Here is a 20,001-nt window from a genome sequence, read left to right as displayed (position 1 = left end):
ACGCCTTCCCAGGGGCCTGTGCTGACACGGAGAGGTGGCATCTTTCCCAGGCCGGGGGAGGAGGAGGAAGGCGATGCCATCTCTGGGTCCCTCCCTGCCCCTCTGGCCACAGGGACAACACCACACACCTCCACAGAGCCGCTGTCTCTGGGGCTGGGTAAACACCCGCTCCGGAATTCCCAGCACACCCTGACAGTGGAGAGAAAAAGCCGTGAAAAAAAACCCCAAAACATAAAAAACACCAGAAAAAAACCCCACCACAAGATTTGACAGAAGCCCTGGCAGAGCCCTGTGCCAGAGAGCACCCCAAGCTCTGGTTGAATCCAGCACCTGCTCCCGCTGCCTGCACAGGAGTTGAGCACCAGGAATGCCCCGAATCCTGGAAAAATCCCCAAAATAAAGTCCCAGGCCCCAGTCTCTCTTGGAGGAGCCAGACCCCACAGCTGAGCCCCAGGGAGAACTGCAGGGAGCCGGGTCGGAGTCACAGCGGTTGGATCATCCCCGGCCGCTCAAGTCCAAGCTTTGCACTTCCCACAGCAGCGGCTTAGGGAGCAGGAAAGCCGGGGGGTGGAGGGATGGCCGGCATCAAAACTCCTTTTCTACCAGCTAACAAAAGACCCGGTGTCTCCGCAAAGAGGCTTGTTATTCCAACGCCAACCAAAGGCTGCTTGGCAGCGGGAGAAATAGGAAAACGTTAGGCTAGTGGGAACTGGCTGGGCTTTGTTTGGGGGTGCTGTGTTTGCACAGGGTCCACACAACGGGGGTGTCAGGGCCAGGGGAGTCAGGGCTGGGCTCCCCCTGACTGGGCTGCCTGGGTATGGCCGGGCTGGCAGCCCCCAGCTCTGGTGCCCTCATCCTGCTCCTCACAAATAAAGCACAGAGGCAAAGGGAGGTCAGCCCAAAGTGCTGTTAGGAAGCTGTGTGTCCCCCCATCTTCTGCCTTCAGCCCCCCCCAGGTGTGCCCCAAAAAGCAGCTCAGGGTCACAAGGAACACAAGGACAGAGGTGGCAGAGCTGCCACCCTAGAACAGGAGATGTGCAAAGCCTCCTCTGAGAAATGGAGGTCAAAGAGAAGGAAGCAGCCGATTCCCTCCTCTTCCTCTGCAGATGGAGGGCAGGCAGCAACCTTGAGCCCTGATCTCATTAGATGTCCCAAACTAAGCAGTGTGAAACCTGATTAGCGCCAGGCAGGAGGCGGCGAAGGAGCGGCAGCTCGGTCAGCCAGCCAGCACCAGCACCCTTCCACTGGACAGGGGTGGTGGCCTGGGGAGCAGGGCACCCACAGCACCCTCCCCACAGCACCCAGGATCTCGTCCTGGTCCCTCCATGGGCTCAGCCAGGGTCATGGTTCGTGACTGTGCCGTGCCCTGAAGTGATGTTTCATCCCAGCTGCTGCCGCCAGCTCCTGGCCGGCCGGCCTTGGCATGCAGCAGCAGCAGCAGAGAGAAACGTAGGATTAAAAAAAAGGAGGGAGGCAAGAGCCTGAAACTTCTGTTCCCTAGAGACCTGCTCTCCCACAGAGAACCTTAATCCCTGTTAAAAAGCAAATGAAATAATCCAGTTGCTAACATTGCTCTGCCCTCTTCGTTCAAGCCCCAGATCTGCTGGACCCCACCAGCCTGGCCCAAGCCCAGCAGATTCCCTCAGCAGGGCTGAGCTGGACCTTTCCAGGACTAAAACCACAAGGCTATGGTAGGAAAGCTGTAAACCAACAGGGACCCTCAGTTAGGGCACAGCCTGCGAGTCCCCACAGCTGGCAGTGGTGCCCAGGGGACACCTCACCAGGCGGCTGTGCCAGAGGAACACCATCATCCCATTCCCAGGAGCGACCAGCCCCATCCTCCTCATACAGAGGGAGACAGGGCTGCGAGAGCCACGTGCCAGAGGAACCAAAACTCACCAGAGTCTCCACCCGCGGTGGCCGGGGCAGATGGTGGCCCTGGATCTCTTATCACACCCGGCCACCTTGGGTGGCCCCAGCCCGGGCTGCTCCTCAGGGAAGCCACCACATGATGGGACGAAAGCAAACAGCGACGGCGGCACACGGGGATGAGCTGTGGTGCCGCTCCAGCACTGGCACCGTGGCACACACCGGGGCAGGAGGCTGCTCCTGACTCCTGCTCCAATAATCCCTCACATCCCTCTGGCAGCAGGGCCAGCATGTAACACCTAAACCCCTCTTTTTTTAACAGCAGAAACTCAACGGGGCCAAGAAACTCGTCACTGCGGGCACGTGCACGATGGTGAGGCAGCAGGAACGAGCACGGACCCACTCATGGCTGCCTGGGCACAAGGAAAATCTGAACCTGATTCCCCTGGGGAAAGCACGTGGCAGCGACAAGGTCAGATGGAGCCAGATTAGCTGGCATGCACCGAGAGGGCCGAGGAGATGCCGGGTTTGAGCCAGCTGCCAAGTAAACAACAAACTCCTCAGAAAGCGAAACCAGCCGTCCTCGTGCTCCTGGTAAAATTAACCCAGCAATAAATTTGTAATCAAATGGGTTTCCTGAGCCGAGCCCAAAGGATCTGGTCACCCCAGGGGCCGTGACAGACGCTGCCCCGGGAAACTCAAGATGGAAACTGTGTGGAAAGTCCAGGTGACCCCGCACCCACTGGGGCAGGGTCCCTCATGGAGCAGCATCTTTTGTCCCTGGCACAGAGGCAGGGATCTGGCAGGGCCCCCCAGCCCCATCCCAGCTGGGCGGGCTGGGGGCACTGGGATGCTCTCCAAGCCTTTGGGAGGAGATGGATGCTGGCACGGCGCCGGGGGTCAGGGGCCTGGACTTACATACACGAGCATTTACATATGAAACACTCCCAGCTCCAATATCCGCTGCTGCCTCCACCTCCCTGGGGAGATGAATAGAGATGAGGGGGGAGAAGGGAAAAGAAACCTCTCCAGCAATAAAACCTTGTTTTCCTCCAGCTCTGGCCAGCCCAGCAGCTCAAGGGCAGGCTGGGCCAACTGTTTTCAGCACTAAGAGCACACTTAGATCCGTGGCAAATGCCAAACAGCAACAGCAAGATGCATGGCACAATGTTTCCATGCCAGTGGGCACCACAGAGCCAACCATCACTGCCTGCAAAGGTGAGCATCCCTTCTGTGCTTGGATGTGTGGGGAAACCCCCCAGCAGCATGAAAGGGGTGGTTGTGCCCACTCAAAGAGCTGCTTGGCCTCCTCCAAGCGTAGAATCTCAGACTGGTTTGGTTGGAAGAGACCTTAAAGCCCATCCAGTCCCACCCCCTGGCATGAGCAGGGCCACCTTCCTCTACAGCCGGTTGCTCCAAGCCCCATCCAGCCTAGCTTTGAACACTTCCAGCTCCTTGCCCCTTCCCTGCCCACAACGTGCTTTCCTCCATCTCCCTGCCTGCTCCACTTCCTGAATTAAAGCCACACAGGCCTGTGGTAAACAGAGCTGGTGACAGACAAAGTCAGCATCGCTCAGTCTGCAGGCAGCCAAACAGACCAAAACCTGAAGATTGGGCTTCCTGGGGACTTGCCACCCAGGTTTTCATGTTCCCATTACAGGCTCACAGGAGTGGAAAGTGCCACAAGCAACGGGATGTGGGAGCCAGCGCGGGAGCCAGCGCTCCCGGCAGGGCTCTGGGCAGCACCTGGAGAGGGGAATGCTGCCAGATCAGCTCCTGCAACCAGTCACCTTGTAAACGCGATTAATAACGTCGTGTTGGCTCCCCACACCTCGCTCTCGCAGGCAGGAGGGGAATTTGCTGAGCTGCAGCTGGAAACGGGGCTGGAAAGCCCCGTGTGAGAGGTTCAGCAGCAGCCCCAAAACACAGAGAGGAGGGTCACTGGCACCCAAACCCAGCACCCAACCCTGCTCTGGCTGCCAAGGGGCTGCAGATGGGGAGGATGGAGCCGGTCACCACCCCCGGCACACAGCGACTCAGGGCTCCTTTCACATTGATTCCCAGTGCCAGCTGCAGCGAGGCTCAGGAAAAATTTATGATGGACACCACGGCAGCATAAGAAAGTGAATTATATTCCTCCCAGACTCGATAACTCAGGGCAGCTGTCAGCCACAGAGCTGCGGGATTAACCCTTCGCGGGAGGGTGGGGAGGCTGCCAGCCCGCCGGTGACAACTCCCTTGGCTCCCTGCTAAATTAAACATGGAATTGATTCACCTTTGTTATACAATGGGATCAGCTGGTAAAGCCCAGCCGGGCTGAGGCCACGCTGTAAAAAGGGGCAAGTCAATGAGAGTGTTGTTGGATGACAGGCGATGGCATTCCAGGTGCCTTCTGTTTTCCGCTCTGCCTTCCTTCCGAGCAGGAGAATCCCCAGAGCTGTCTGCAGCGGGGTGAGGTTGGCTGGGAATTCCGGAGGGATAAAAGCTCCTCTAACAGCGGGGAGGGATAAAAATAAAGGAAGAAGGGGGAGAAAAAGCAAGGAAAGCATTCCCAGAGCACCAGGTAAACTGAGCTGCTCTCCCGCAGCCCGGGCTCGCTGCCTGCAGCAGCGGGACAACGACCGCCTGCCTCCAGCCACCTGCCAGGGGCCAGCCCCGCAGGATCCGGTGTCCCAGGCAGCTCTCCAGGGACAGCCTGCGAGGCAGAAGAGGACAAAGCCCTGGGAAAGAGTTTTAGAAAGAAAGGAAGGGGGAAAACAGCAATCTGCACCCGGGTGCCACTGTGCACCCGCAGGCAGTGGGATCCATGCACCGAAAACAACCTCACCAAAGCCGGATCAGCCCCCATCCCGTGGGAACGGCAGCCAGCTCCTCTCACTTTAGCAGGAATTTGAGCTCAATTTCTTTTCCAGTTGTTATTTGCAAAGCAGCTTCCCCGGCCTCCCTGCACTGCTCCCAGGGCTGGGTCAGCCGCTGCCCCAGCACTCGCTTTGTGCCCGGACCACAGCGCTCCAAATCCAAATAAAAGACAAAAGAGGGAAGTGAAGCGGAGCCATGGAAGGCACCACCCCTGCCCGCCTGGGAGCTCCACGGGGAGCCAGCGGCTCCTGGACATCCCGGGAGTGCTCGATTCGCCGCGATCAGCGATCGATGGCAGATGGTCGGGCTCAGCCGGAGCGGCTCAGCCTCTCCCCGCGCTGCACATCCACACCACGGAGGGTGAGAAATACCTCTCAGGGTGCCGAGTCCACCCAGGAACTTCCTGTACTTCTCCAAGTTCATTTTCCAGCCGAACCCACCCCGCTGCTCAGCTGAGTGGCATCAGGGTGGCCCACAAGCTCCAGCCGCTGTCTCCAGCTCGGCATTCCCGCTGGAGTCCTCGCCCGTCGCCCTTTGACCACTGGCAGTGTTTCCTTATTAGATGAAGCACATGAAAACCTCCCATGGCTCGAGGCCACCCCCCTTTTGCAAATGAGCCCAGCGAGTGCCCCGCACCATCAGGGCCCCCCGGCATCCCTTACCCCACCCCTCCACGCCAGATTTCAGGGATTGTATGTCCTGGGGATATATTTCCAGCAAGGAGTATGTTTGAGGGAACTGGGAAGGCGAGGGAAGGAAAAAAAAACCACCAGGCTTCAAGATGGGAAGGCAGAAGACTGGGAAAACACAGTCAGTGGGCAGAGCATAGTGTCCTCATCCTGTGGGAAAAGCCACCCTGGTGACTCTGACCCCAGCCCATCAGCCTGGGAGAAGCCACCAGAAAAAGTGTCAAAGTGGTGGAAAAATGAGCCAGGTGACACCCACGAGCAGATGGGAGGCAGATCCCTCCTGTCTTTGCCCCCTGACATTTGCCACATGCTCACCCTGCACTGGCAGCATGGTGCTTACAAAGCCGAAAAGGAGATTTACTGGTTTTAAAGGAATTTTTGGCAGCAGGAACCAGCCCAGAGGGGGATCCAAGCACCTGCCCTGCTCACTGCTGCCCTTCAGCAGGACTGCTGTCCACTGGGCATGGACCAGCACTTCTCTCAAATCAAATAACTCATAATAACAATAATAGCATCAGAGGTGTTGAAATGAGCTGTCATGGAGGTAGATCCTGCTCTCCCTGTATCCGGAAAGATCCCAGCAGATTGAGCAAGACCCACCACACGGTGCAGGATCTGCCTCCCTGGGTTCCTGCACCTCCCAGCAGAGCCACCCTGTCACACCTGCACGAGCTTTGAGCTTTGCCAGAGGAAGAAGGGAGAGAAACCAGAGCAAGGATGTGCTGCAGGAGCCAAATCTCCCCCCAGAAACCAGGAGTGGGAGCTCCCTGTGTCTCAGGGGGGCAAGGAAATTCCCCTTATCCATGAGTGCATGAATATCCCAGCTCTTTCACCCTGCGTTGGGGTACATCCCAAAGCAAGCAGCATCCCATGGCAACGCCCCACATTATCCACAAAAATATTAATAAAGCCAAAACACTCATGGAAGCGGCCCTGTGTCCACCTTCTCCACAGCTCCATGGACAGACGGACACCTCTCCAGGGGCTGACCCACACTGGGGGTGTTGCTTTCCATTGTGAACGGAGCAAACCCAGCAGGCCAGTTGCCACCTGTGCCCCTGACAGCTGCCTGCCTGGGAACCAGGGAACCAAAATCCCTCTGGGAGCTCCGAGGGGGAAAAGAGGGGCAGGTGCTGAGGTGCCTCCCCCGCACTCTGATTACACCAGAAACCTCTGCACCACCCGTATCCATCACTGGGCTCTAGTGGGATGGAGGTGACACCTGAAGATGGCACTGCCTTCAAGAGGGGCTGTCCGAGCCCTGTGGGCTCGTTGTTGCAGCAAGGAGCTGATCCAATAGCCAGTGAGTGCCCACATGAGCAGCCTGGATTCAAGGCTGGAGCTGGAGGTGCCTGGCTGGCAGCCCTGCTGCATCCCTGGCATCGTGGGGCCGCTCCCACAGACAGCCCCCCGCGCCCGTCGGCAGCGCCGGGAGCAGAATAAAGTTGTTGCGAGAAGCCAAGTTGTCACCACTAAAAATAGCACAATGGAATTTTCCTCCAAGAACAAAAAAAGAAAAAGGAAAGAAACCCTGCTTCTTGCTGACAAAGGGGCTGTGAGAAGGAAGGGAGGAACAGCCCCACAGAAGGGGAGCAGGGGGACATCGTCTCCTTCCCCTCCCACACCCCCCAAACAGGGACAGAGGGAGAGCTGAGCCCATCACAGGGGAATAGCAGCACCGTCAACATCCCACCTGAATTATCCCCATCCTCCCCTTCCCAGCAAAGGGGAGAGACCAGACACCACCAGGATGGGCATGGCAAGCCGGCAGCTGCTCCAAAATTACAACGGTGGGAGGGAGATGCAGCTGCCCAGAATTGGCCCCTCCAGCACCACAGCTCTCCCCCAGCACCCACTGTGGCTCTGCACCCCCAGGGTGAGCAGGGTAACCCCACACTTGTGGGGGGGGGGTCAGTGCCTCCCTCCTGCTTTGCTCCCTAATGGATCTAACACGGAAACAAGTCAGCAGAGTGGGAAGGCAGCTGGAACCCACCAGTCCCCCCAAACCCGGTGGTGATGGGGAGAGCGGCACTTCCCTCCTCCCATCCCCAGGGGGTTAATGGGAAGCAGGTCTGACGCCACCAAACCCTATCCACAGGCATCCCAGCTCCCTCCATCCACAAGCATCCCGGCTCCCTCTCCCCGCTGGGAACGCCAGGAATTCCTGGAGGAGGGAGAATCTTCCAGCTGGCTCAATCAGCAAATCAGCACAGTGAGACTGGGGGGAGAGTGAGGGGAGCCCCCAGCTCCTGCCATGGCCACCACACAGCCAGCCTGCTGAGGAATCCCAGCATCTCCCAGCCCGGCAACTGCCCTCCACAGCAGGAACGAGAAGCATCCCAAACAGCCGGAGAGAGGATGAAATATCTCCACAGGCAGCGTCTGGAGCCGCCTGCAATGAAATCATGGCTGTCCCCTCCAGCCTCGTCCCAGGGCACTGCCCCCATCCCAATGTGCAGCTGGGGGGCTCCACTGCCCTTCCCCACCGTCACCAGCAGTGGGGCAAGGGCTGTTCCAGCCATTCCAAGGACGATGGCGGAGCCAGGGGAGGGAGGTTTGATCCAGGGCACGCCTGAGGTGCAGGGTGCATTTATTTAGGGGCAGCCTCACCAGCATGGCTGCACCACCACCACCCTGGCGAGCCCCCAGCAGGGTCACAGTGATGGCCACGGACACACCAGCTGTCCCCAACATCACTGTAGCAATCCTAGTGTCAACTGAACATTCCCGAAGCAGGGAGGTGGTGCAGGGGCATTAATTAACGCTCATTAGCTGGCAGGGGACTGCTGGGCTGGGGAGACAGCCGGCCCTGCTCCACATGGGAAGGAGTCGTTCCCACAGGATAGTTTTTACCGGTAGGGCTCTTGTAGCAAAACTGCCCAAGGTCAACACGAATCTCTCTGCCACGGGAGCCCTTGTATACAGTTTCCTGCAGGGAAAAATAAGCTGCTGGCAAAAGCATTTCTGAAAGGCCACAACGGACCCAAATAACGATTAATAAAAACCAAGACAAGTTACACCCTGATCTGACACAACCAGAAGTCAGCACAAACATCCCACCTGGATCAAGGCACTGCAGGAGCTGGGCAGTGGGTTGGGAGGCAGCAAGGGCAGAGAAAGGACTTAGGAGCAGGATGGGGCAGAGGTGGTTTCAATCCTAACCGTGCCAGGGCCATGCCTTTGACTTGGGCAGGGGTTCCAGCAGAGATCAAGGTGAGCAAAAGCAGAGGCTGGGAGAGAATACAACCCACGCAGGAGCTGTAGGGATGCAAAACAGAGCACTCATCACCTGTGGGAGGCTGGAAAAGCTTCCCCAGCATCATTAAAGAATGCTGGATGCGAGCACAGTGAGGGCAGGCGGCTGCCGGCACGCTTGGACTCGCTGGAGGGAAACAGGGCTCAACAGGAAATGAAAAATGGAAATGCAGCATGTCACGCACAGGAAAACAACAAAATAAATATGATTGTGGCCTCGCAGAACCCAGGGCTCACTGGCCCAGATCGCTGATAAACAGGGGAGCGACAAAGGGACACTCCTGGCACTGCAAGGATGTGGCTGCAGGGACCAGGCACAAGCACAAGACCTGAAGCCAGACCTGTCTCATCTCTGCTGGTACCCAGAGACCCAGGATCCCATCTGCACTGTCAGAGCCTGCTCATGGCTCTGCTCCAATGGGGCAAGAGGGAGCCTCAGCTCATCCTGCTGGGATCAGCGTCCCACTTATCAGCCAAAATCTCCCAAACCACCTCAACCAACAGCCCTCCCCGCTCCCCCACCTTCCAGGAATTTCTGGGCTTATCTGACCTAGAAGCAGGACACACATCTCAGATCACTTCCCAGGACTCACTTTACCATGTCCACGGCCAAACACACACCAAATCTGATCACTCAGCCTCCCGCCCTACCACACATTTCAGTGGGAAGCTGATGCTGGAGGATCCCCCTCCCCGGCCCCCAAGCCGGGTGGGATCCATCCAGACGTGAGCTTGGAAATGAAACTTCCCAGCTTATTAACACAAGCATCCTCTGTGCTTTGCAGACGCTGCCGTGCAGGGAACTTCCTTGGCAGTTTCCCTTTCCAAGCTGGAGGCTGTTTGAACACCCCCAAACCCAGCTCAGCCCCCCCCCCCCCCAGATAGGGCAGTGCTGAGAACTTAAGTCTGGAGCTTCCAGCAAGCCTTGAGAAAGAGTGTCTGGAAGGAGAAGGAGGCCAGCATCCAGCAGGGATGCTGCAGGCCTGGCTGCTCGGGATGGAGGATGGGGACGTCCAGGTAGGGGATCCCACTACCAGGAAGCTGCTCTGCTCCCTGTGCTGGGGAGAACATCACCCTGCCTCCACCACCTCCCAGCACTGGCTCTGCTGGTTCCCACCCCTGGCTCTGCTGGTTCCCACCCCACCCGCAGACTCGGATGGGATGGGAAAGGTGTGAGCAATCAGTCAGGGTGCGGAGAGGAGCCGGTTTGAAGGTCCTGCCCACGGCCCTGGGAAGGTTCCCTCTGCACTGCCGTGCCGGGGGGCACGTCACGGGTGACGGCCACCACCAGCCCCACAAATTAGTGCTCCCACCGTGTCCCTGCTGCTGGCCCCATCCCAGGTGTGTTGTGCCAGCACACCAACCACTGCACTGCCTCGCCCCAGGGGCAGCGATTGCCTCATCTGCCTGGAAAACTCAGCTGGCGTTGCTAGGATCCATCCACAGCACACGGAGCTTCCAGGGCAGCAACGCCCTGGGGACGGCCGAGCCACAGAGAGCGGTGGGAAGGGCTGGATTATTTGAGCTCAGGGAGTGGGGTCCCTTCCAGGGCTTCCCTGTCTGAGCAGAGCCCCAGGAGGGGCTGCTCTGCTTCCCAGCTGCTCCAAGCATCTTCCTGCTGCCCCACACCTGTCCTGGCTCTCCAGCAGGCAGATCCTGCACTGCCCCGTGCAGGAACCAGGCCAAGTCTGCGGCACCACGGAGGACTCGCAGCCCCTCTGTGCAGGAGGATGGAGATTTATCCAGAGATCCCAGCATACCCACCCCAAGCTCCAGCACAGCCTCTCCCTACACCTCCCTCCCAGCAACTGGGATCTGCAGTGCCCTGCTGCTTCCACAGCTGAATTTATCCATTTTACATGCATAAAAAGAGCACTTATCACCCAGGGTGTTCAAACAATGGTGTTAAGACACTTCGAATTTAAATAAAACCTCTTGTTTTACTTCCCTCTGGGAGGTTTCTTGCCACTGGCATCAGCCACGGTATGTCCAGAGCAGTCTAAACTTAGCTGACACAAGCGAGACGAGCCTGGAAAGGGGGTTGGCTGGAAACCAGCAGACGGAGGTCAAAGACTCCGGTCTCACCCTGAAGCATGAGCCGGGAAGGAAAAGGCTCCGACGGGAATGTGTGCAGGCTGTGCTGAGAAGAGCAGGGAGAGAACAGCCCTTTCCAGAGGCTCGGCGGCGAGCTGGCTGCTGCAATGAGATCAAAGCCTTCCGGCACGGCCCCGCACACCAGCGGGTCACCGGTGCCTGTGCCGGCGAGGTACCGCGGATGCGGCCACCTCGGACGGACACCCACCACCCCACCTCCCCAGGGGATTTTCTCTCTGGCCCAGGAGCACATGGAAAGGAGGGGAAGCAGCCAACAGCCCCGGGACCTGCGAGCCGGGCTCAGCCACGGTTCTGGTTCATTAGCAGGGCACCAGGACAAGGACGGCGAGCTTCCCGTTGATTCGTGGCGGGCACGCCGGCGGGATGGGGGGAGGCACGCGCCTCCCCGCCGGGCAATCCCAGCCCGGGAGGCACCGCTGTGCCTTGGGATGGTGATGACTCCACTGCGAAGGCAGCGGAGAGCCGGCCGGGCGAGGTGGGGTGGGTCCTGCCACCTGAGAAACCACCAACTCCATTTCCCCGTTGGCCAAAACAAGCACGAGCAAAACATCTTCCACCAAGTGCTCAGGCTCCACCTCAGGCACCCGAGGCTGCCCAAGGCTCCTGCCACCTCCTCGAGCCTCCCCTTTGCCTATGGTCCCCCCCCAGGACCAGGGAAGGCAACAACTCCCATGCACCTCCCCCCCCCAAAAAAAAAATCAGCATTATCCCACTCAATGATGGGAAGTCTGATGGCTTCCAGCCCAGCTTCCCCCTGTGCTTGCTCAAGCCAGGGACTCTCCACTCCGAAAGTGGCACTTGGCCAGCCCTCCTCCCAGGCAATGAAGAGGAAGAAGGGCTTCCTCTCCCCCAGTGAGGAGTCACTGTCATACCACCAGTCCCACCAGGGCTCTCAGAGACCGCAGGGACCTCATGCAGCCCACTCAGCACCACCCAGGAATGACGTTTATCCTTGTGGGATGAAATCCCAGCAACAGCCTTGCATCAGGAGGCAGCTGTGTGCTGGGAGAGCTGCTTAGCTCAAGGCACCTCCAAGACCCCAGCACCGGGGTCCAGACACCACTAGTTGTATTTGTTACGGCACAAGACAAGACACAAGTGGAAAAAAAATTATGTTCTTCAGAGATGGGAATGGCCAGGACTGCCACCCACCACCAGGAAGGCTCCACTCCCAAGTGGAAATGAACCCTGGTTGATTTATACAAGGGTCTTCCACCTCTGCTGCCCACCCCAGGCTCTCCTCCACTCCCTGGAAGGTTGTTCCCTCCCTAGCAGGAGCCAGGTTACTCGCACAAGGTGACAAGCCACCCTGCGCTGTCCCAGTCCAAACACGCCAGGCCACGTGCTGGGCACCACGGAGCTGGCAGAGACGGCGCCGGGGGTGGGAAAAATCTTCTCAGGCACCACAGCTACAGGTTCCTACCCCCAATCCCCAAAAAAGAGTTAATTATGAAAAAGAAAGGATCTCACCAGGATTGATTAGTTAATGTTTACAGAGCAGGGAAAGCATGACCTGAGCTCTCAGCAGCACTACCGCCACCCTTGAGCTGCCAAACGTCACAGGGGCTGCTCAGAACAGGGCCACAAGCTGGATCCTGCTTTCCAGAGTGATTGTCAGCACTCCCTTAAACACCAGGGGAAGTCCACGCCATGGGAACGGAAAGCGGCCTCAGCTGCTGAGCCCTGTGCCCATGGGAGGACAGAGCCAGGCCTTTCTTCCTGCCTAGAGCCCCCTCTGCCCGGGGGCAGCATCCAGAAGGGATCCACCACCACCACTCCCGCCGGCACCCGCGCTGCACGTCCCGGCACGCGCCGCTGCGATCCAGCGATGAGGCAAGCGGGGCTGGAACCTGCCCCACGCCACGTCCCTCCCCAGTGCAGCCGCAGGAAACTGGGCCAGATTGGTGAAGGTCGTGGCGCTGGAGACCTTCCAGCTGCAGGTGTGGGGGCTCTATTCCGGACAGGACAACCCGGAGGGCGCTGTGCCCCCCGAGGATGCCGGCAGCTGAAGGAAGCCACGCTCAGGGAGGCAGCGCCGGAGCCTCCATCGCCAAATTCTCCATCTTTAGCCCCGTCCCCTTGCTCAACCCACCCCCTCGGGACCAGGTGGGTGCCCCTGCAGTGCTGATGCAAACCTCCTCCCCCGGCACGGCCGCGGCGCTGCGGCACACCCCCCCAGCACCCCGCTGCCGAAGGTGGGTGTTCTCACAAAGAAAGAAATCACGGGGATCTGCCAGCTGGTTCACTCCTGCTCATCAGGGAAAGGCTGGATTTATAGCTCCACGTGCCGCTCCAAGACCCCTTCCCGTGCCATCGCCCTCCTTGCCTCCTGACCTGTCCTGGCTTGCTCAGCAGCAGAGGCCCCACTGCTCAGATTGGGGGTTTTAGGCTATTTTTTTTTTAGGAATAGAGTGGTGGTGTCAATTTGCCATCCCGGTTCCAGCAGGGCCAAGCGTCCTCCTTGCCCTCTGACGGTGTGAGCCAGTGTTGGCAGCACCAGGTCCTGGATGTGACAGGTACAGAGTGGCCACCACGAGCCAGACACCAACGCCACAGGTCTCCCCAGTCTGCCCTCAGCAGTCACATTTCGCTGAAAACTCCACGTTTTTGCAGGATTAAGAGGGGGAGGGGATGAGCCAGCGGAAAACTTGCTCTGGACAGGAAAACCCAAACCGTTTACAGGAGCTGCAATGGGGGAAAACAGGGGAGAGACGACACAACCACCGACTCAGAGCCCAGCAACCCAATCTGGGGCTCCCACTCAGCCCTCTCAGCACAGGTGGGGAGCTGGGAAGGAGTCAAAAGCAAAGGTAGGCTTTTTGGAGTATAAACACTCATTCTCCCTACACCACAAACACGCTCAAACAACACCCAGCAGGGTATTTCCAAGCTATTACCAGCTTTCTACCATATCCCAGCACAAATATCAGGTATTACCTAAAAAGAAACTCCTCCCCAGAGGAGCCCAACTGCTCAGTGAAAGCACCCACAGCCAGAGCACAGGACGGGCAAAGGGAGCCCAGGTGAAAGGGGTGCTCCAGCTGGGCCAGCACACACAGGCACTGGAATTTCCATTTCTCTTTTGGAACAAAGCAAACCCGATGCAAACAGCAGCTCTTCCCGTGCCAGCGCTGGCACCCGCTGCACTGCTTCCTGCGTCTCCACGCTGAACCCAACTACATCAAAGCAGCTTTTTATTAATAAAAGTTTGTCAAGTACTTGGGATGAGCCCGAGTCACGTTCTCCAGTGCCTTTCCAGGGCGCCCGAAGAGGCTTTATCCCCTGCTCCCTGTGGAAGCGGAGCGAGGCTGCGCGTCTCTCCCACCTCTGGGAGGTTTGAGTGGCACCCCCTGAATCGGGGAGCCAGGGAATCCATTATTCCCCTTTCTCTGCAGGCAGAAAGGAAAAGGAAACAGGCGCCGCGAGCGCCTGGCTCCTCTGGGCTCGGCCATCCATCCGCATTTTAAAGAGACTTGGCTGCTAAACTTATAAAAACGGAGCGCTGGGAGCCCTGTGGGGCTGAAATCTGGGCTCCAGGACAAGTCTAGCACTGCAGCAGAGGAGAGGGGAAAAAAATAATAATAACAAGCAGAAGAATGGGAACGCACACAACTGCCGGGGGTGAGCCGCTGACATCAAAACTGCACACTCACTGCCGGTACCGGCACCGGCACAGCCGCCACCACACCGGCCTGGGGAGCATCTCAACCCTTCCTCCCTGCCCAGCTGCGGCTCAGGGAGGGAGCCCAGCCCCGTGGGGACACTGGTGGGTCCCCACATACCTCGTGCCACCCCAGTGAGGGCACAGGGATGGAGGATGTCCGAGCACCAAGGCGTGGTGGTGGGATGCTGGCTGCTGGACACAGGGACCCCAAAAACTCTGGGAATCCCACACAGGGGACACGGGAAGCTCACACGGGGATGCTGAGCCCCCCCCCTCAAGCAGTTCATGCAGAAACACCCAGACATCCCACGCAGGGGACAGCAGTGCCACTCACCCCTAGGGCACCGCACACAGGGATGCTGAGCCCACGCAGGGGACACGGTACCCCAGGAACCCCACAGAGAGACACTGAGGATACAGACAGCCCACGCAGGAACCCGGGGCAGCCCACGCAGGGGACTCTCAGCCTTCAGGCATTGCACACAGGGGACACCTGGGGCACTTGGGTACCCCACACCGTGGGACACTTGGACCCTGAGCACCCCACACCAGGGGGACACACAGACCCCGGGTACCCCCATGCCAGGGGGACACCCGGACCGTGGGGTACCCCACATTGGGGAGGACACTCAGACCCTGAGCTCCCCACGCTGGGGGTGGGGGGAGACACCCGGACCCGGGGGCACCCCCATACCGGGGGGACACCTGGACCCCGGGGCACCCCCATACCGGGGGGACACCCGGACCCCGGGGCACCCCCATAGCGGGGGGACACCCGGACCCCGGGGCACCTCCATACCGGGGGGACACCCGGACCCCGGGGCACCCCCATACCGGGGGGACACCCGGACCCCGGGGCACCTCCATACCGGGGGGACACCCGGACCCCGGGGTACCCCACGCAGGGGCTGCCCGAGGATGCCCCCCAGAGCACCCCGCCCCGCCGAGCTCCCGGGGCCGCCCCCGCGGGCACAGGCACAGCACCGTTCACGGCACCGGCAGGGCGCCGGCTCATCCCCGCGGGGGCCTCCCCGCCGCCCTGCAGGCCCCGCCGGTGCGCGGGTTACCTTTGTAACGCTCCAGCACGTCCTCGTAGGCCTGGACGAACTCCTTCTCCTGGGTGCGGTTGGCCGGGAGCAGCCCCGGCACGTAGCCGGCCATGGCGGCCCCTTTGTGCCCGCGCTGGGCGCAGCTGCCGGCGGCGCGGCCAGGGCCGGTCTGCGCCGGGGCCGCTTCCGCCGCCGCGCCCGGGCCCGCGGCCCCGCCCACCGCGGGGGACACGCCCACCCCCGGGACACGCCCACAGGCACAGGACACGCCCGTTAAAGCGGCACGCCCGGCGACACGCCCACTCGGAGAGACACGCCCCCTGGGCGCGCTGATTTGCATGGGCCACGCCCATCGGGGCACGCCCACCCATAGGGATACGCCTTGGACACGCCCCCTGGACACGCTTGTAGGCACGGACACGCCCCTCGGACACGCCCGCTGGCGCTGGGCACACCCCCGACACGATGGTCATTGTACGCTCCGCCCCCCCGGGATAGGCCACGCCCCATCAATGGGCCACGCCCCCTGCGCCCGCCCTGGCCCCGCAGCGACCCCTGGTGGTGGCAGTGGGGGTGACTGGGGTGACACTGGGGGGACACCCGGGGGTTACACTGGGTGGGGGACACTGGGGGTGACACAGAGCAAGTGACAGTGGGAGTGACACTGGGGTGGCAGTGGAGGGTGACAGTGAGGAGTGACACCAAGGGATGACAGTGGGGGGGTGACAGTGGGGGTGACGTGGGGGGGGTGACATCAAGGGGGTAGACACAGTCCAGCAGGGCCACACGTGATGCCAGAGTGTCCTAGTGGCAAGTAGTGCCCCCAGCACATCCCAGTGAGCCCAGGGCAGTTCATCCCAGTGCAGCCCAGTGTATCCCAGTGCATTCCTGTGAGCCCAGGGCAGTTCATCCCAGTGCAGCCCAGTGTATCCCAGTGCACTCCTGTGAGCCCAGATCACTGCAGCCCCATGCATCCCAGTGCACCCCAGCACCTCCCAGTGCCACAAGGGCATTGCTGCCCAGTGCACCCAGAGCACCCTCTGCAATCAAAACACTGCATCCCAGTGCATCCCAGTGCACCCAAGCGGGACAGCATCTGAGCTGCCCCCAGTCCCACTGTGCCCAGGATGGGGGTCCCACTCCCTATGTGCCCAAGGCTCTGCACCGCAACCTGCCACCAGCATGAGAGCAACTGGGGGGACTGGTGAGCCTGTGGGTGACCCCCAGGCTGGGATCCTGGCTGGAGCTGGGTGGGAGCTGTGAGCAGGGAGAGCCAGGCCCCTTGTCGCCTTTTTTGGCCATCTCAAGATGCTGCTTTTTCACCCTGATGCGCCGTTCCCATGGCAACTGGAGGGCCTGGCTGGGTAACCATGGAAACAAGAAAAGCCCCATCCCGCTCAGGCAGACACCCTGTGTCTCCCCACCATCACCCAGAGACCCCCAAATCCCCCCAGGGTTGGGGGTGGCTGCACCCACACTCCTCCAGGGGATGAAGAGGAAACATGAGCAGCAGCAGCATCCTCCTCCTCCTCTTTCTCCTCCTCCTTGTCCTCCTGCAGCCTTTGGCCTAGGGTGGGGTTACACAAATCACCCCCTCACCCTGGTTTTGGAGGCATCTCCCCCTCATCATGGTGCCTTAATTAGGAAAAGTAATTAACATGGCACTGAGCGCCAGTGTCCGGCTGCATCCCTGCCTGAGCCTCCACAGGGAGGAGGGTTTGAATCCCAGCGACCTCATGGCAGGGTCTTTGTGCCCAGTGGTGCCAGAGCCAGGCAGGCATCCTCGGGCAGTGGAGCATCCTACTGGGAATGGCCAGAGCATCCACTGGGAATGGCCACAGGGATGCAGCTCCTCCGGCTCTGCCCGCAGAGCCGCCCCGCACGGAGCCCTGCAGAGGTGCCTGCGCTCACCACATCCCTCTGACCCAAAAACGCGTTCCCAGGGAAAGGGAAATCTGTGCCCGCCAGCTGGCACTCAGCGGTTCCTCCCCGGGCAGCGGGAATGCTGCTCGGAGCCTGCCCTGGCCCCGCTGCTGCTCCCAAGGCAGCGGAGAACAAGGGGGTTTGTTCCCGTGTCCCCGGGGATGAAGCACAGCTCCCTCCCTCAGCCAGCGCCGGCTCTGCCAGCGGCGCGGGTGACGCGCCCGGGTGACAAAGGACTCCCAGGAGTCTTTTCAAAGAGCCCTTGGAAAACCCCTGTGACGCCTCGTCCATCACCCCTGCCCGCTCACCCCCGGCCCCCCAGATTCCCCCGGCCCCTCCTGCCCCGGCACCACCCCAGCACCCCAACACAACCCTGGCAGCACCAAGTATGAGCAGATTTAGGATGAAAGAGCCTGTTTTTCCCCCTAAAAAACAGCCCCCACCGCCCACTCTCACCCTCTGCCAAGTGCCTGGAGCGAGACAGAGCGAGCGGGGCCAAGGGGCAGAGTCTGACCCTTCACGTCCTGCTCCCCCCCACCTCTCCCCCACCACTGCCTTCCAAGGAGCTGCCAGTAAAGCAGGGAACAGCTCCAGAACTGCCTGGGGACACAGGCCAGCGCGTCCCAGTCCCCTGCACCACAGCACCGGCACCTCCAGCAAGGTCCTCACTGGTGCAACCCCTCCATGGTCACAGCCGGGTCCTCCTTTTTTTGGCTCTGACGGCCAGAAAGGACGCAGAGACCACTAGACCCCATGGACAGTGAGGAGGAAGAGCCCCCCAGGTCCATGTGTCCCCCCAAAGCCACTGAGGTGCCACACTCCCCTGCCCACGGTGGGCACAGGATGGGGCTCCCCAGCCCCTCACGATGCCCAGGCTCTGCCCTCACTCCTGTGCCGGGTCCCTGGTGCCCCTTCCTGGGGATCCCAAGGAGCCAAGCCCCTTCCCCCTCCCCAGGCACACCGAGGGGTGCCAGCTCCCCCCGGGGCACATTCCACAGGCCCCATCCCTGGATCCCTGGTCCCCAGCCCAGTCCCTGCGGTGGGAAGAGGCGCTGGGGCGGCCGGCGCCCTGCAGACATTCCCGCTGAATAATGCAAGGATCTGAATCAATATTTCAGCTCATTTTCAAACTTGGTGACACAAAACTGTCTCGGAACTCTTTTTTTTTTTTTCCCCCAGCTCAGCACTGTCTCGCTGCACCTCCCAAGTTATTTTTAATGGGGAATCTGCATGAAACCGAATTTTGTGACATCCCCCTGCCTTTAATCACGGGCTGGATCCAGCTGCCATCAGGACAAGCACTCGGCATCCCGGGCAGAAAGGCAGCTGGGGAATGGCTGTGCCTTGACGAGGTCTGTCTCTCGGGTGCAGGAGGGTGCTCAGCACCCATCAGGATGGGGCTTTTGGGGCACAGAGGGGCCATGAGAGGTGATGGTCCAGCCCAGAAGTGTTAAAGGCCAGGCTGGATGGAGCTCTGAGCAACATGGTCTAGTGAAAGGTGTCCCTGCCTGTGGCAGGGGGTTTGGAATGAGATGCCCTTTAAGGTCCCTTCCAAGCCAGACCATTCCATGATTCTATGATGGGCACGTTGGGATCCTGGTACCCGGTCATCTCCCAGCCCCGGCGGTGCTGGGATTTGGGGCAGGACCAGCCACACCCTGCACATTTGCTTCCCCCAGCCCCAGACGGTGCATTCTCAAGAACCATCATTTGAATCAACTGGTTCTTCCAGCCCCAAGATGCCCGGAGCCGGGATGGCACCCGAGTGGCACCATGGCACGACCAGAGCTGCACGCACCCCTGTGCCATGGGGCAGGCAGGGAGGGAGCCCAGCAGCACCCCACGGCGACTCCTGACCTAGTGGCACCTATCCCTGCACCAGGTGCTGTCCCTGCTCCCCGGTGCTCCCAACCTGAGCCCCCACAGGGTGCAGAGCCCAGCGCTGGGGCTGATTTGGCCATGGGCTTGGGGCTGGCAGGGGCTGGAGGGGCAGAGCGGGCACCTCAGGAGTTGTCACCCTCATGCCCACCTCCACCAGCAAAATAAAAGCTGGGCCCTGGGTTTCCCTTGGAGCAACAGCCAGGAACAGCCCGGCCAGGGCTCGGCGGGGGCCCCTCAGCATGTCCCTGAATCCCGTTTGCTCCGGCAGGAGCAGATCAAAGGCGCCTGGAGTGCAGGGAGTTGTGGACAGACCCCAGCAGATGCAGATCAAAGCCCCCGATGGCTGTTTGGCCCCAGTGAAGAAGCAAATTCTGGCTCTGGTGCCTGGAGCCACCACCCTGAGCAAACTCCTCCATCGTCCCTCCCCAACAGCCCTGGAGCAGAGTTCCCACCTCCCCCCTCAACCAGCACTTGGAGAAGGAGCCATTGGCCACAGTGGGTCCATCCCTGTCTTTGTTTCTCCTTCCCATCCCCATTCCTTCCCCAGGGCTGTGACCTGGGCATCACGGCGGGGCAGCAGAAGGGGGACACACAGAGCAGTGACACAATGACCAGAGCGATGGGGCTGTCCATGGACACCACCAGGGCAAAGGAGCAGCCCCAGCAACATCATCCAGGTGGGAATCCCAAACCTCCC

At 60.3% G+C, this 20,001-nt stretch overlaps 1 protein-coding gene across 2 annotated transcripts in view; it reads right to left on the bottom strand.

Moving 5' to 3' along the window:
- MACF1 (microtubule actin crosslinking factor 1) overlaps nt 1–20,001 on the bottom strand; it is a 141,199-nt gene that overhangs the window by 119,119 nt on the left and 2,079 nt on the right. The gene's annotated exons all lie outside the window — the stretch shown is intronic.

This window comes from Pseudopipra pipra, chromosome 24 (genome assembly GCF_036250125.1).
Source record: "Pseudopipra pipra isolate bDixPip1 chromosome 24, bDixPip1.hap1, whole genome shotgun sequence".
Classification (NCBI taxonomy): Eukaryota; Metazoa; Chordata; class Aves; order Passeriformes; family Pipridae; genus Pseudopipra; species Pseudopipra pipra.
The sequence above is the reverse complement of the archived record's forward strand: the minus strand, read 5'-3'. Positions and strand labels throughout refer to the sequence as shown.